The 17,449-nt window shown below is 43.0% G+C and overlaps 1 long non-coding RNA gene across 1 annotated transcript in view; it reads right to left on the bottom strand.

The window, feature by feature from the left end:
* The window catches only part of LOC144325802 (uncharacterized), a 31,261-nt gene extending 14,483 nt beyond the window's left edge, over positions 1-16,778 (bottom strand). Inside the window, exon 1 of the long non-coding RNA XR_013390991.1 lies at positions 16,304-16,778. This is a non-coding gene — a long non-coding RNA (uncharacterized LOC144325802). The remainder of the gene's footprint in view (positions 1-16,303) is intronic.
* Between the last annotated feature and the right edge of the window lie 671 nt (positions 16,779-17,449).

Raw genomic sequence — 17,449 nt, 5'->3', positions numbered from 1 at the left:
GCACAGAGCCTAATGAGCAAAAGGTAGAGGAAATGGCAAAACTGAAGCAAAGCTGTACACTTCACGCAGGGGTTTAGCAAAACCTTTTGGGTTTGCATTTCTCTTTATGCATCCCTCCTCTCAATCATGAGGAGGAAGGAAAGCAATGGCGACACGTCCCAAAGAACAGAGCTCAGCTTACTGTAGTTAGGGGCTCTTAAATCCTGCTTTACTCTTTTGTCTGGAGGCACTGAGAATGAGGTGGGGGGGGGAAGACCCTAAAACTTTGGGAAACATCCAGAGACCTCCGGGCAACCTACATTGCAGAGGGTAGGACTAGATGACTCTTCGTGTCCTTTCCAACTCTACCATTCTAGGGTTTTATGATACAGTGGTACCTCTGGATGCGAACGGGATCCGTTCTGGAGCCCCGTTCGAATCCTGAAGTGAACGCAACCAGCGCCTGTGCGTCCGCGCATGCGTGGGTCGCGATTCGCCGCTTCTGCGCATGCGGGTGACGTCATTTCGAGCATCTCTGCATGTGCGAGCGGCGAAACCCGGAAGTAATGTGCTCCGTTACTTCTGGGTCACCGCAGAGCGCAACCCGAAAACACTCAACCCGAAGCTACTTCAACCCGAGGTATGACTGTACAGTGGTGCCTCGCAAGACGAAATTAATTCGTTCCGCGAGTTTTGTCGTCTTGCGATTTTTTTTCGTCTTGCGAAGCACGGTGTCGGAAAAGTTTTGGAAAAGCTTCAAAAATCACCGAAGTCTTCAAAAACCTCAAAAAAGGCTACCACACCCTAATCCATGCCAGTCCAGCTGCAGCGTGGTAGAGTTTGAAATCAGGTAGGGCAAATCTTCCTCTCTCCTTCTGGTCAATAAGTATTAGGGGTTTTATTCTTGGATTTTTACTGTTCCAAATGAATCTGGCGATATCCCTCCGCCAGTTTTGAAAACAATTCATTCCCCCTAGGATGGGTATGGTTTGAAATAAAAAAATCATTTTTGGTAAAATATTCATTTTGACTGCCAATATTCTGCCCCAGGAGAGATGAAGTCTCTTCCAAATTTCTAAATTTTTCTTAATTATGTTCCATGTTTTTATGTAGTTATCTTGGTACAAGTTAATGCATTTGGCAGGTAGCCAAATTCCTAGGTATTTTACTTTATTTTTGATCTCAAAACCCATACTTTCCTGTAGATCCCTTTTCTCCTCTGAGCTCATGTTTTTAACCAATAAATTAGTTTTTTTATAGTTTATTTTGAATCCCGCCAGTTTTCCAAACTCATTTATTAATTCTATTGCTATCGGAATGCTCTTTTGGGGGTTTTCTGTTGTTAATATCAAGTCATCTGCATAGGCTATGTTTTTTCTTCTATCCTGACTCCTTTTATTTTTTCCTCTTCTCTTAACATTTTCATTAGAATTTCCAACACTAGAATAAATAATAAAGGTGACAGAGGACAGCCTTGCCTCCTACCCTTCATGATCTCTATATTTTCTGTAACAATACCATTCATAATCAGTCTCACCTTTTGGTTGGTGTAGATGGCTTCAATTTCTCTCTCAAATCTCTCTCCCAGGCCTATTGGTTTTATTTATCTTTTCATAAAACATCAATACATGTTATCAAATGCCTTTTTTGTGTCTATTAGCATCAAGGCAGCTTTTTTGTCCTGTTTAGGGAAGCTTTTAATATTTAACTGACTATTGTATTTTAATATTTTGTTGGAAGCCGCCGTGAGTGGCTGAGGAAACCCAGCCAGATGGGAGAGGTATAAATAATAAATTATTATTATTATTATTATTATTATTATTATTATTATTATTATTATTATCATCATCATCATCGTTATTATTATTATTATTTCTGAATTCCAGCTAACTCTAATATGTCGATAACATTTCTGGTGTTATTTTGGATTTGTCGACCTGTGAGAAAACTGCTTGATTGGGGTGAATTATCTCTTTTAAAACCCTTTTTTAACCTGTTTGCTAATATGTTTGCAAAAAGTTTATAATCACAATTCAAAAGCGAGATCAGTCTAGAATTAGAAGTTGACTCTAAGTCACTCCCTTGTTTGGGTAAGAGCATTACAGTGGTACCTTGAGTTAAGAACTTAATTCGTTTTGGAGGTCCGTTCTTAACCTGAAACTGCTCTTAACCTGAAGCACCACTTTAGCTAATGGGGCCTCCTGCTGCCGCTGCACCACCGCTGCACAATTTCTGTTCTCATCCTGAAGCAAAGTTCTTAACCTAAGGTACTATTTCTGGGTTAGTGGAGTCTGTAACCTGAAGTGTATGTAACGTGAAGTGTATGTAACCGGAGGTACCATTGTACATAAGCTTCCTTCCATGAGGCAGGCACTCTCCCTTTAGTGAGGATATCATTCATTACTTCGTTCAGAGGCCTTGTCAATATCTCTTCCAGTTTTTTTGTAGTATTCCATCAGAATTCCACCAGTACCCGGGTTTTTCCTGTTTTGGCATTTTTAATTGTGTTTTGTATTTCCATCATTGAAACAGGGGTGTTTAACATCTCCATTTTTTCTTTTGTTATATCAGACATTTTATGACGACTTAAATATTGATCTATTTCTTCTGGGTTGTCTATTTCTTTTTTATATAATTCTTTATAATATTTTACAAAGCTTTGTATAATCATTTTTGGATTGTCTATCACTTTTCCTCCTATTTTTAGTCTCTTGATTAATTTCTGTTTTCTCCTTTTCTTGAGTTGCCAGGATAGAAACTTTCTATTGGAATCTCCACTCTACCGAGCTACCGTATTTTCCCCTCTATAACACGCACATTTTTTCTCCTAAAAAGGAAGGGGAAATGTCTGTGCGTGTTATAGAGCGAATGTGTGGTCCCTGGAGCCAAAAAATCAAGCAAAAGTCAAATCGCGAGTCACGGAGAAGGGAAACCTGAAAAGAGGAAGTGGCAGCTTTCCTGCATTCTGCCTCAGGGTCTTACTGCCCACCCTCCTCTGTTTCCTTGCTGTGTTTGCTGAAACGGAACAAAGAGCAGGGAAATCCCCTCCCCTCCAGGCAAGCAGAGTGTCGTTCTTTCTAATTCCTCTCTGTGCTCCGGTGCTCCTGGGGGAGAGGGAGAGAGAGTGGGGGAGGGGGAGGGAGAGGGAGAGGGGGGGAGGGAGAGAGAGGGGGGAGGGAGGGAGAGAGAGGGGGGAGGGAGGGAGAGAGAGAGAGAGAGAGAGAGAGAGAGAGAGAGAGAGAGAGAGAGATGGCTGGCTTGGGGGGGAACTTTTGCCTTTCTTTCCTCCCACCCGTTAAATCCCTCTCCAGCATTCTTAGCCAGCTGCTTCTCTGCACACCCCTCTCATGTCCCTTCTTTGTTTTTCCTTCGCTCCCAACTTAAAATGTGGTTACAAAGCATAGATCAACATGGATCCTCAGGATCTTTGCATTGGGTCACCCCAAATTCACCATCAGATCACATAGCATGTCCATGGCTACAGCCTGCACCAAAAAAATCACGCACCCACTGTTGCCTGGGGCTGCAATGGTGCAAAAACGTGGTTAAAAAGCATGGATCCACATGGATCCTCAGGATCTTTGCATTGGGTCACCCCAAATTCACCATCAGATCACATAGCATGTCCATGGCTACAGCCTGCACCCAAAAAAAGCACGCACCCACTGTTGCCTGGGGCTGCAATGGTGCAAAAATGTGGTTACAAAGCATGGATCCACAGGGATTCTCAGGATCTTTGCATTGGGTCACCCCAAATTCACCATCAGATCACATGTCTGTGGCCACAGCATGAAGCACAAAAATGATACATCCACTGTTTCATTCAGAATGTTTTTTCCCTTGTTTTCCTCCTCTAAAAATGATGTGCGTGTTATGGTCAGGTGCGTGTTATAGAGCGAAAAATACGGTACTCCTCTGGTCGAGGCATTCGTTCTCTCCTCTGATGATAATTAACGACCCGATCCTTTGATAAGCTTCCAGGCACGTTCCCCATTCAGCAGAGTATCAAAGCAGCAGAAGTGACGAGATTTATGAGCTACATTGCTAAGAGATTTATTCCTAATTACGCAGACAGAAAAGAAATATACATGCTCTCTCTGTGAAAGCAGAGAGCAACTGGAAAACAAAGGAACAGGAAACCAGTAATGTCACATCCGTCTCCCGTCTTCCGTGAGACTTCCAACAGCCTGGAATCTCTGGAATGCAAAACAGAGTCTTGTGACTCCAAGCAACTGCACAGTGGCACAAGCAGAAACCAACACTTTCCTGGTTTGTTAGCACCTTCAAATCTTTTACACTTCAAAGTTTTTAGATTCCACTCAATTTCTTGTTCTACGATAGTTTCATATTCCGTTTGTAATAATTTGATTTCTTGTCTGATTAAATCATTATTTGGTTTCTTCTAAAGATCTTTCTCTTTTTAATTTCTTCTAATAATTCTGCTTTTTTCTTTCTTAAAATTGAGTGTTGTATTATAAAATACCCCCCTATAACGGCCTTGCTAGTGTCCCAAACCACCTTAATGTCAGTGCCCTGGTTATTATTAATCTCAAAAAATTCTTCAAATTTTTTTGGGTGCCTCATATTATTTTCTCAGCGTTTAATGGAGATTCATTAAGTCTCCATCGTCTTATTCCTTTAATCCCTTCCTTTTTTAAAGTTTGGTCTGAAATAGTCATCAGCAGAATCTCCATCTTATCTATTCTCCCTCGTAATTCTTTAGAGAGCCATATCTCATTGATTCTGCTGGCCAATCTATTTGGCTCTGAAAAATGAGTAAATTCTTTTTCTGTACGGTGTCTATGTCTTCATGAGTCTTCTAATTCAAAGTTCTCAATTAGTTCTACAAAACTACGCAGTTTACCTTTTTCTTTACCCTTTCCTCCTGAAGTTCTATCTAATTCTGAGTTAATTACCCCATTTAGATCCCCTAGCAATATTATTTTTTCCTCCATATAATCCATTAATTTTTACTCCAATCCTTTGTAAAACTCTGATCTCTTCTCATTGGGTGCATATACTCCTATTATAATCATTGATTCCCTTTGAATTGTTATTTTAATTATTATTATTCTTCCATTGGTGTCCTTATACATGAATTGTGGCTCTAAACTCGGATTAACATACCGTATTTTTTGCTCCATAAGATGCACCTGACTATAAGATGCACCCTTTAAAAATATTCTTTAAAGGGAGCACTGAGCAGAGCCTGTATGCATCCCAGGCTCTGCTCAGCGCTCCCTTTCACAAGCCGCGTGGAGCATGTGTGCAGTGCTTGCAGGCTTTTCCACTGACGGGCTGCCCTTTTCCCTCCTCAGGGAAAAGCCCCCAAGAACCACACACACGCTCTGTGTGGCTCTTTAAAGGGAGCGCGGCCCTTGGGGGCTTTTCCGGGAGGTGGGGGGAGGGACTGAGCAGCTGCCCTCTGTCCCTTCCCCTACCTCCCGCAAAAACCCACAAGAGCCACGCGAAGCCTCCTCAGGGCAGCGGGATGAAGTCTCCCCGTGCCCTGAAAAGGCTTCACGCGGCTAAGCCAGAAGCTAGCAATCCCTCTCGCTGTTCTAGCTTCTGGCTTAGCCATGCAGCCTGCATTCACTCCATAACACACACACATTTCCCCTTACTTTTTAGGAGGGAAAACGTGCGTCTTATAGAGCGAAAAATATGGTAAAGCACCACTCCCCTCTTTTTTGTTTGGTCTGAGGATATAAATTCTACTTCTAGTTTGGGATTTATCAATATTCTCTTATGTTTTCTTTTTACATATGTTTCTTGTATGCAAATTATATCCAGTTTTTGTTTAATCACTATATGCTCTACTTTGTTTCTCTTCTTTTTGTCGTTCAAACAATTTACGCTCCATGAAAGTATTTTTAAAGTCAACCTTTATTTTTAAAAACAGAACAGAGAGGAAAATTACGGTGATTAAGTCCTAGTGAATTAAAGAACATAGAAATGAACAAAAGAGAAAAAAAGGGGGAAAGAAAAAATTCCTACAGGGCATGTTGTGTTGATTACTCACTCTCACTTTCATGATCTGAAACCACCTGTTTAATATTGGGATCACCCTCTATTGGCTGTCCACAACTGAGAGTCCTTTCAGCTTTGGCCCAGCCGCTTCATCAGCTCTGGATCTACTTGTACTTGTCCTCCGCTCTTCCCCAGTAGCATGTTGGACGCCTTCTGACCTGAGGGGCTCATCTTCCAGCGTCATAACTTTTATATGCCTGGACCATAAAGAAGGCTGATCGCCGAAGAATTGATGCTTTTGAATTATGGTGCTGGAGGAGACTCTTGAGAGTCCCATGGACTGCAAGAAGATCAAACCTCTCCATTCTGAAGGAAATCAGCCCTGAGTGCTCACTGGAAGGACAGATCCTGAAGCTGAGGCTCCAATACTTTGGCCACCTCATGAGAAGAGAAGACTCCCTGGAAAAGACCCTGATGTTGGGAAAGATGGAGGGCACAAGGAGAAGGGGATGACAAAGGACGAGATGGTTGGACAGTGTTCTAGAAGCTACCAGCATGAGTTTGACCAAACTGCGGGAGGCAGTGGAAGACAGGAGTGCCTGGCGTGCTCTGGTCCATGGGGTCATGAAGAGTCGGACACGACTAAATGACTAAACAACAACAACAAGAGTCACTTTGGAGAATAGACGACACGGCAGAAACTGTCGTACTTTAAGACGACACCCAATTTTGAACTTTAATTTTTTGGGGGGAAATATACCAGTAGTCTTATACATGGAAAAATAAGTATTTACACCTTCAGTATGCATGGAAGGAGTCTAGATCTTATGACATTGTCAGTTCAAGAGGCAGCAGTACAGGCATCCTGCTGCCTCTCTCTCCAAGATGGACCTCTTATTCCCACCTCCTTCTTTCTCCCAGAAACCCCTTGCCCTCCCCTAGAACAGGTACCATGGCAACCTCCCAAATCTCCAATGTTGATTCACACCTAGGGGCAAGAGAGAAGTTCCATTGCATTGTTAATGACCCCTATTGTACTCTTGATAGCTGTAGCTCAGCCAGGTTAATTTGCATAAGCCAGCCCAGGAATTCCCTGTCTGGAACAGCTCTGCAGTTTATGTTTTAATCCATATCCCAATTAACCAAAATCCTAGCATTTATTCATTCCGAGGGTTTAACAATAGCATTAGCTTTGCTGCTGAATCATACTATTGACTTATGTTCAGCCTGTGGTCCACCAAAATCCCTAGATCCTTTTTGCATGTACTGTTAGTAAGCCAGGTGTCCCCCATCCTATATTTGTGCATCTGGTTCTTCTTGCCTAAGTGCAGAACCCTACTGAAATTCATTTTGTTAGCTTGGGTTCAATTGAGGGTTGTAAAAAGAGGACACATTTGCCGATTTCTGCTTTTAACTATGGGTCACTATTAGATTCAGGCAGGTAACTGTGTTGATCTGACACAGTCAAAATAAATAAAAAAATGGCCCAGTGGCACCTTAGAGACCACACTTAGTTGGTCTCTAAGTATGTTCTGGTTATAAGCTTTTGTGTGCATGCACACTTCTTCAGAGCTTCACCAAAGCTTATACCCAGAACATACTTAGTTGGCCTCTAAGCTGCTACTTTTTTATGGATCGCTATGAAGATACTGCCCCTGAAAAAGAGGGCATATCCTGGAAAAAGAGGAGAAATGGCAACCCTAAATTCTGATTCTTTCTTCTGTGGCATTAGCTACCCCTCCCAGTTTGGTGGCATCTGCAAATCTGATGAGCATTCCCATTGCTTGACAATAGATCAAGCTTGCTCCCTGTACATTTCTAAAATACTGTGGGCTGATCTTCCTACCAGCTTTTCAGACCTAGAGGCTGTCAGCAGCCCAGCTGGTACAGAGGGGGTGACCTCACAGAGGACCAGGTAAGTAAAAGAGGGGAATGTACTCATGACCTCATAGAGCCCTTGTGGGAGGGGGTTAAGCGGCTCCTCCCAAATAGCTACCCAGTGAAAGGAAGCCACTGAGACTCTCCCATCAAATACTGGGAGTTGATGAAGTGGATAATTTAAGAAGAATTAGAATCAAAGGACCCTGTCAGGGTGAGTGAGGGGCCAAGCAAAGACCTCTCCCCTCCTTTCAATTCCCTCCTCCAAATGACCCCTGGGCTGGTTATGGATGTGGGAAAACACACTAGCTCCACCATGACAAAACCTCCTGGTTTTCTCCCTCCATGTTTCCTAATGAACTGTATTTCTTAAGAAACCAAACCAAACCAAACCAAACCCGGAAAGAGAAAGTGTGTTTTGACATGCAGTGTCCTAACCGACTTTCCCGAGAAGTCTTTGAAGCAGTCTTGATTTTTCACAGTCAATATAATCTTTTATTTTAGACACTTATACAACATGAAGCACCATTTTCAAAATACTCACTTTTTCTAGTCTTTCTAGCAACATATTCACATATGGTTTTTGTCATCTGAGTGCCACACTTTTATTTTTCCAATTCATCAGTATTCATCTTTTTGCCGTGGTAAGGGCATGGAGAGTCCACTCATATTGTCCTTTCATAAGGTTTCATTTCCTGGGTATATAATTCAAAAGGATATTTTACACTGTAAATGTCAGATTATTCCGTACAGTTCTGTTGATAGCTTCTGTTACCTTCTGCCAAAAATCTTTCAATATAGGACAATGAAAAACACATTTTACCGAGTGCATCTCCAACAGTTAGATACCTTAGATAGCCCTTTACTAAACAAATGTAATGGGGTCCAGTATATTCAAAATTTTATTTTTTGTTGTATGAGCTTCAATTTAAGGTACAGAGATCCCCTGTTAAGGCACTTAAAAGAGTTTCCCACTGTGAGGTGAAAATTGAGGTCTCTAATTCTTTTTCCCATCCCTCCCTCAGTACCTGTACATAAAATTGATTTATATAAGAGTTGCTCCTCGAAGTCAAGTCGCAACTGTATTAACGGTGTTAAGAAAAAGGAAACAAACTTGCAAGACGTTTCTGTCTTGCGAAGCAAGCCCATAGGGAAAATCGTCTTGCGAAGCAACTCAAAAAACCAAAAACCCTTTCGTCTTGCAAGTTTTCCGTCTTGCGAGGCATTCGTCTTGCGAGGTACTACTGTATGTTGATGGCCGTTTTTTGCTGCATAAGAATGAATCAACTGCTTTCTTATCTCTGGGGTCTCTGAGGCTGTAAAAGTAGCTGTTCCGTAGATGGTGGTTAGCAATATCAGGAGATATTGCCATTGTAGGTAGTCTGTATTTGTCTCTTCAAAAGGAATATGTATAAGATACATCCTCTTCATTTATCAGCTAGCCTAACATTAATATACCCAAATTCATCCACCTCTTCCATACAACCATTTCTGTCCCGATTTTTAAAGATGGGTTTCCCCACAAAGTCATTTTGTCATGGGAGAAGAGGTCAAATGTATATTTTTTGGGCATGTGATGCCAAATTGTTTGAACTGATGCTGTTGTTTCAATAGTACCTTGAATATTAACGTATTTAGACCCGAGTGTCACCCATCTTTCTTGCAGTGCTACGTAGGAATATTCTAAGGTACCCAATCTAGACAGTTATGTTCAGTTGTGGGTCTCCAGAATTGTGTACCTGACAGTAAATATGCTTGGTGATACACTTCTTAATCTGGGATCCCGAATCCTCCTGTTTTATGAATTCTTGGAACTGAAGAGCCCCAAATGCATTTTCTAAACAAAGATTTAATATTGTGAAAGTATTTGCTCGGTATATGAATTGGAATTTCTCTTAAGATATAAACTAGTCTAGGTATTATGTTCAGTTTAAGAGCATTGACCTTTCTCCACAGGGTCAGGTTCAATAACTGCTATCTCTTGATATCCATTGATAAGTCATGATACATTTCATTGATGTTTAAAAATACTAATTTAGATAAACCTTGTGGTATTAACAACACACGTTCAGCTTGTGGTCCACCAAGAACCCTGGATCCTTTTCACATGTACTGCTACTTAGCCATGTGTCCCCAATCTTCTTTTTGTGCATCTGGTTCTTCCTGCTTAAGTGCAGAAACTTCCCTGTTGAAATTCATTTCATTCGCTTGGGCCCAGCTATGGAGAGTGTCCAGCTATGGGGCTGTACTGTTGAGTCTGGGTCAAGACAAATAAGGACTCGCTTACTAAACTATAGTCGCTCTTGTGTCTGCTTCTTCCTTGGCCCTCATTCCCACACAGAACAACATGCATGTAAGCAGGGCACAGGGCGTCCTACTGCTGGCTGGCCTCTTAACTTACGTTGTGATGGGTGCCTTCGTCTTTGAGCTTCTGGAGAACGATCACCACAAAAAAGTAGAAGAGGCAACGTTTCACATGAAGGAGGAATTTTTTTTGAACTACACCGCTCTCACCCCAGAAGAAGTGGAGTTATTCATACGGGTAAGGTATCACTTTAGCAAGACTGAAAGGGATGACCGTGGCATGACACCAGAGGTTAAGAGGTCAAAAAGTATATATGGGGGGAATAAAGTTTAGGAGGTGGGAATTGAGGTGGGGACAGAATCAGTGGCCAGCATAGAGCCTTCCTTCTGCATGTGGAATATTATCCCCATAGAGGATTAGGCAAATTGATGGAGTGTATGTTTTTGGAGGAAGGAGAGAAACACTTAGTATTGAACTTGAGATATAAACAATACAACTTCTGACAGTGTTGCCATCAGTGCTATTTTTCTTGGAAAAACGGTGCCGGGAGATATTGGAACTCACCACGAACACCTCCTTCCTTCTCCGATAAATGCAATGCTGCCCACTTGAGAGCTGACGGAACTGAGTTCCAGAGAGTTCCGGCTAAAAAAAAAGCCCTAGTTGCCATCCTGACAAGTCAAGACTCGTCTTTAAGTCTTGTGTAAGGAGTGTAAGGAGCCTACTTTATCACTAAGCTTTGAGGGTGAAACCGCTGCATCACTTTCAACAACTCAAACATAAATCACAGTTTTCACTGGGAAAGCTTGGTGCAAACCACAAGCATCGGCCTCGGTCCAGTATTCCTGAAGGAGCATCTCCACCTCCAACGTTCTGCCTGGACACTGAGGTCCAGTGCCGAGGGCCTTCTGGCGGTTCCCTCACTGCGAGGACCCAAGTTACAGGGAACCAGGCAGAGGGCCTTCTCGGTAGTGGCACCCGCCCTGTGGAACGCCCTCCCACCAGATGTCAAAGAGAAAAATAAGTACCAAACTTTTAGAAGACATCTGAAGGCAGCCCTGTTTAGGGAAGCTTTTAATGTTTAATAGGTTATTGTATTTTAGTGTTTTGTTGGAAGCCGCCCAGAGTGGCTGGGGAAACCCAGCCAGATGGGCAGGGTATAAATAATAAATTATTATTATTTTCATTATTATTCGAAGACAGAGGCTGGGTTGGGACAATATGGGATTGGGGGGGGGCAACTCCCATCTCTTGGGGGGGGGGCGCAATTAGTGCCAGCACTGTCCGTTAAGAGTTTGGGTGTAATCTTTGACACCTCCCTTTCCATGGAGGCATAGATTGCAGGCTATAACAAAGGCAGCATTTTTTCATCTCTGCCAAGCTAAGCAGTTGTCTCCTTACCTCTATTACCCTGACCTAGCCACTGTGATCCACGCGACGGTCACCTCCAGTCTGGATTATTGTAACTCACTCTACGTGGGGCTGCCCTTGAGACTGACCCAGAAACTCCAGCGGGTGCAGAATGCTGCGGCGAGACTCGTTACGGGGTCACATTCACCCAGTGCTATACCAGCTGCACTGGCTCCCGGTGGAGTACAGGGCCAGGTTTAAGGTGCTGGTTTTAACCTTTAAAGCCCTATACAGCCTAGGACCCTCATACCTACAGAACCGCCTCTCCTGGTATGTCCCACGAAGGACCTTATGGTCTTCAAACAAACCCAGCCAGATGGGCGGGGTATATATAAATTATTATTATTATTATTATTATTATTATTTTGAAAAGTTGAGTGTGCATAAGCCCTATGCCTACCAGTTACTGGGGGTGACAAGTGAGGGGAGGGCTGTTGTGCTCAGGTCCTGTTTGTGGGCTTCCCATGAGCATTGGGCTGGCCACTGGGGGAAGAACGTGCTGGACTGATCCAGAAGAACGTCCCTTCTGAATGCATAGCGATTTGGTTAGCAGTATCTGGTGATAATCAGAGGAGGGGCTATTCCTATTGTTGGAATATTCAAACTGAGTCTTGCATTCAATTGCAGAAACTGGTAAAAGCTGTTCGGTCGGGAATAGATCCAGTAGGAACCCATCCTCATGAAAAACACAGCAGCTGGGATTTCACTCATTCTTTCTTCTTCGTGGGCACTATGTTATCCACAATTGGTAATTTGGTTCTTTCTTTCTTTAAATAATATTTATTAAATTTCCATTTTAACAATCCAATCAAACCATATTATATATTCCAAATTATACAAATTATCCAATAATCGAACAGTTCCAATATTATGCCTAATTATAAATTTTGAGCTGACTTCCCATGCTTTGAGATCTGAGGGAATCCTAATCACCTCATAGTTCTGCTGCTTTTCATAATCATTACAATAATTCCCATAATTCATTCTGATGTTAATCATTATTTTCAACAGCCTCTGCGTTCATTCTGCAAGTGAGTTAAGTGAAAACAATATATTTCTGTGTGGGTTTTATGTCCCCCCCCCCTTCTTCTTCATGCTCCCAATCTGTAATCCAAGCTTCCCCTCTGTAAATTAACATCCTCTCTTCTCAAGCTGGTGTTTCTGCCAAATCAGTCCAGGAGACTTCCACTGTAGGCGGCGGCCATATTGACACGCAGTCCAAATAGAATCAAATCATGGCGTCTTCCCTATGTTGTTCCTTAAACAACTGCTATTCAAACATTAGGACGTGGGTGGCGCTGTGGGTTAAACTACAGAGTTTAGGACTTGCCGATCAGAAGGTCAGTGGTTCGAATCCCTGCGATGGGGTGAGCTCCCGTTGCTTGGTCCCTGCTCCTGCCAACCTAGCAGTTCAAAAGCACCTCAAAGTGCAAGTAGATAAATAGGTCCCGCTCTGGCGGGAAGGTAAACTGTGTTTCCGTGCGCTGCTCTGGTTTGCCAGAAGTGGCTTAGTCATGCTGGCCACATGACCTGGAAGCTGTACGCCGGCTCCCTCGGTCAGTAAAGCGAGCTGAGCGCCGCAACCCCAGAGTCAGTCACGACTGGACCTAATGGTCAGGGGTCCCTTTACCTTTACCTTTATTCAAACATTAGCTTTTCCCGGAGGGGCTTTACCAAGTAAATCTGGAAATACAAGTATCGAAGAGTAAAATATTAGAGGTTTACACCCCCCACCCCCCCGTAGCTATACAATTTGATTCAGATAGCTGGTCAATCTACTTTCAGTTTCCCTCCTTCCAGATTAATGCTGTGTCACAAACCTCCCAGGCAAATATCCAGAACTCTTTGGCATCTCTCCAGTTGTTAATGAGAAGTCGCTTCTACTCCAATATAATAAATCAGGGAGTCTTTTGATCTTCTTCCAGGAAACCAAGAGTTGAAAACCTTGATTTTCCTCCCCCCGCCCAGTCATTTCCACACAGTTAGTAATTATTAGAGTTGTTAAAACCTTATTATATCAACAAATGCAAAATTTTTAATCTCACTTGCTTTCATAAAAAAATCCGCTAGTCGTTCCTTCCAGAGGGGATTTGCCAAATGTTATCACAAAGGCAAATATCGAAGTAAAGTAAATAAAGGCTCACCCCCACTTTCTGTTCTGTCAGACTGGCACCTCAGATGATAATCCCTTTTCCATTCAAGTCTTCTAAGTCTTCAGAGGCTGAATTAATTGTTTAAATCCAATTTTTCATCTTAAGAAATGGAGGCTTGTTGCTCATGGAGACAGCTTCAGAGAGTGACAGAATCGTGTGGGGGCTTTCCATACAGCACCCCCCAGCTCCTTATTCCTTCCGGATTTGGGGCCAGGTGTTGGGCGACCGCGGATGAGACTGCTTCCTCTGGCCCTGGAGGGGTTTAGGAGGCTGATTACTCCCATCTCAGCCTCTAATTACCCGTGTGAAATGGAGACGATGGAATTTTCAGCCATCTTCCGTAGCAACTAGCCGGAAGTGACAATTTGGTTCTGGCTGGCTTCTCCCCGAAAATAATATGCAGGCCATCCGACTGGTCTCGCTCAGATAAATTGTGTTAAGCTGCAGGCTTTGCTTTTGTTCTTTAATCATCCTTCAAATCTCATCTTTGCATAGGATTGCCACTTCTTTCCAGTAAGCTACAAAATACACAAAAAATCACATCCCTTTTTTGTCTGGATGAATTCTTTCAATGCAGAAAACCATGCACTGAATGAGTGGGAGAACCTACCCTGTTAGCACTGTCTAATCCAGAGCTTTCCAAACTTTTCATGTTGGTGACACACTTTTTATACATTTTGTGACACAGTAATTCAGTTTTACTAGCAAACTCGTGGTTAAACTAATTCTTTTCCATCCTTCGCGCGACACATCTACAAACTGCAGCTGAAACACTATTGTGCTGTGACATAGAGTTTGGAAAGCTCTGGTTAAGCTTTCTGGTGTGAAGCACAATTCTACTATTCTACGATTCTATGAATTGCCAGATGCTTGGTGGGTTTTCCCTCTGAGTTCAATTCCACCTGTACACAAGATCCTTTCTCTCTCTATCTCTGCCATATGTTGATCAATATTTTCCCCCAAAGCTTCTATGAGTTTTAAAGAATTCTGGTCTTTCTCTGATACATTTTCATTCCCCATTCTGTGTATCTCATCTGTGAGCTCTTGCAATTGCTCATCCAATAATTGTGGAATGATACCAACAATCAATGTCTTTGCCATAATGAGTTCTGTTCATCTCTCCCTTAGCAGCCTCTGCTTTGAAAACCCTTTAAGTAAACAGTGCATTCCATTCCAACGGTTTCAGGTTGAATCCTGACAAGACCGAAGTATTTTTTTCTGCGTGGCAGGGGAAGCCACCCAGAATGGCTGTGGCAACCCAGTCAGATGGGCGACACATAAATAATAAATTAAAATTATATTATTACTATTCCCATGCTAGTGGATTCAATCTCACTTTTATAAGCAGCACCAGGATGGAGAGTTAAAAGTAATATAAGATTAAGATTTTGAGCTAACCAGATCATCCTTATCTGTTGGGAAACGTTATAGATCATCAATAATTTAAGATAAGCTTTTTGCTTTGTTTTTCAGCCTCTTAATTAATGACTCTTCTTACATCAGCAGCCAATTTGCATTCTGAATAAGAATTAATTAATTAATAAGAATTAAATAGTATATAGATCAGTCAAGTCTTTATTGAGTCCAATCTCAAATGAAGCTAAAATGGAGGTTTTGCTGAGCAGATGCTCTGAAGGCTTACTCTGAGGGCTATTATGGGTATCTGGGCATAATGGTGGTTCCTTTGTCTGATAACGCTCCTTGCTTGCCCTATTTCATCACCAAAGACATATCATCAAATACATTTCTAAATTTTCCCCAAAATAAATATTTTGGAATTCATTTTTTAATCCAATAACTGTATCACAAATTTTGAGGAAGTGAAAAACCTGAAGATTAAGGATGTTTCAATTCACAGGCCAGTCTGGGGCACACAGATCAGGTCAGGTCACACTGGAATTGAGAGAAATCAAGTTCCTAGAGCATTTACAAGTCTTTTGGGGCTTGGGAATTGTAACTGATTTTAGCCATTGCTATGTGCTGGCGAGGTTGCTCGAGAGCGAAGAGGCAAGACTCCCACTGGTCTTCTCCAGGCTTTATTATTGGTACAAAAACATTTACAGTGCAGAGCGTCTCAAGTCCACGTCTGCTCAGTCACTAGCAGAATCTGGGAGTGGGCAGTCCTTAAACTTTCCCCAGCATAACAGTCTTTTGACCCCCATCCTTCTCCTCCCCTCTCTGTGCGTAAACCGACTGCGCAGAGAGGGCGTTGGCAAAGGAGGACTTGCCTCCCCCCCCCCGCTTTGCTCAGGCTCGGTGCTGCGGCTCTCTCTAACATCTTCCGATCCCTGCATCCCCTCCCCACTGGAGGCGGGGCTTCCCTCCTCGCTGGAGGAAGAGCTGCTTCGCACGCTCTTTGGAGGCTCCCTGTAACCCAACTGCCCTTCCACCTCTCGCCTCTGAGCTCCCCCATGATGGGGACAAATGGAGGAACTCCGCTCTCTCCTCACTGCAGATGAACCTACATTTGTTTTCATTGCCACGAAAATGCAGTGAACTCCTGATTCACATTACAAATATATTTTAAATCTTTTGGTGTGTTTTTTAAAGGGTTGCTATGATGAGTCTCCATTTCACCCAATGTTTCACAAGGTCTCCAAAGTCATACCTGCACACTTGGCCTCTTCCATTGCATCTCAGGTCAGTTCTTCCACAGTGGGCCTGTCCGGTCCAAGGAACAGGAGGGAGAGACCTGAAGCTCCCACATAATTATCCTAACACCAAGTGCATCGGCATAAAGGAGGTCAGTGAGTGCAGTACATAAAATAAATACATTGGGCTGTATTTAAGGCTGCCATTTTGGTCATGCACAGACCTCTGCTTGCACAATGAAACTTACCCCTCTTCTCCTCTCTGTACCCCTCTGAGCATCCTCAATGTCTGCTCCAGAGGGTATGGGGATCCTCTGGAGCAGATTTGGGGGTTGTACAGGAGAGAGGAAAGGAAGGAACAGTCAGTCTCAATGTACATGCTGCTCTCCACTGGAAACAACCCTTTGTAGGGACCCTGCTCTGTAACTTCTCTTGTTGTTGTTTAGTCGTGTCCAACTCTTCATGACCCCATGGACCAGAGCATGCCAGGCACTCCTGTCTTCCACTGCCTCCCGCAGTTTAGTCAAATTCATGCTGGTAGCTTCGAGAACACTGTCCCACCATCTTGTCCTCTGTCGTCCCCTTCTCCTTGTGCCCTCCATCTTTCCCAACATCAGGGTCTTTTCCAGGGAGTCTTCTCTTCTCATGAGGTGGCCAAAGTATTGGAGCCTCAGCTTCAGGATCTGTCCTTCCAGTGAGCACTCAGGGCTAATTTCCTTAAGAATGGATGCGTTTAATCTTCTTGCAGTCCATGGGACTCTCAAGAGTCTCCTCCAGCACCATAGGAGTGTGGTGGAGTCTCCTTCTTTGGAGGTCTTTAAGCAGAGGCTTGACAACCATATGTCAGGAGTGCTCTGATGGTGTTTCCTGCTTGGCAGGGGGTTGGACTTGATGGCCCTTGTGGTCTATTCCAATTCTATGATTCTATGATTCTATGATTCATAATTCAAAACCATCAATTCTTCGGCAATCAGCCTTCTTTATGGTCCAGCTCTCACTTCCATACTAACTTCTCTAGGTACGGTAATTGGCAGATCGACAGTTGTTGACGTCCTTTGCAACACATTTTTCATTTTTCAACAGGCTACGGAAACCTCTGTCCCCAAACGAAAGAAGGTCAGCTCTTTTGTGTTATTTTTGCTCTCTTTGGAATCCCCTTCAAC

This window comes from Podarcis muralis, chromosome 1, assembly GCF_964188315.1.
Source record: "Podarcis muralis chromosome 1, rPodMur119.hap1.1, whole genome shotgun sequence".
In the NCBI taxonomy this organism is placed as follows: Eukaryota; Metazoa; Chordata; class Lepidosauria; order Squamata; family Lacertidae; genus Podarcis; species Podarcis muralis.
Note: the sequence above shows the minus strand (reverse complement) of the source record. Positions and strands in the feature narration are given on the sequence as shown.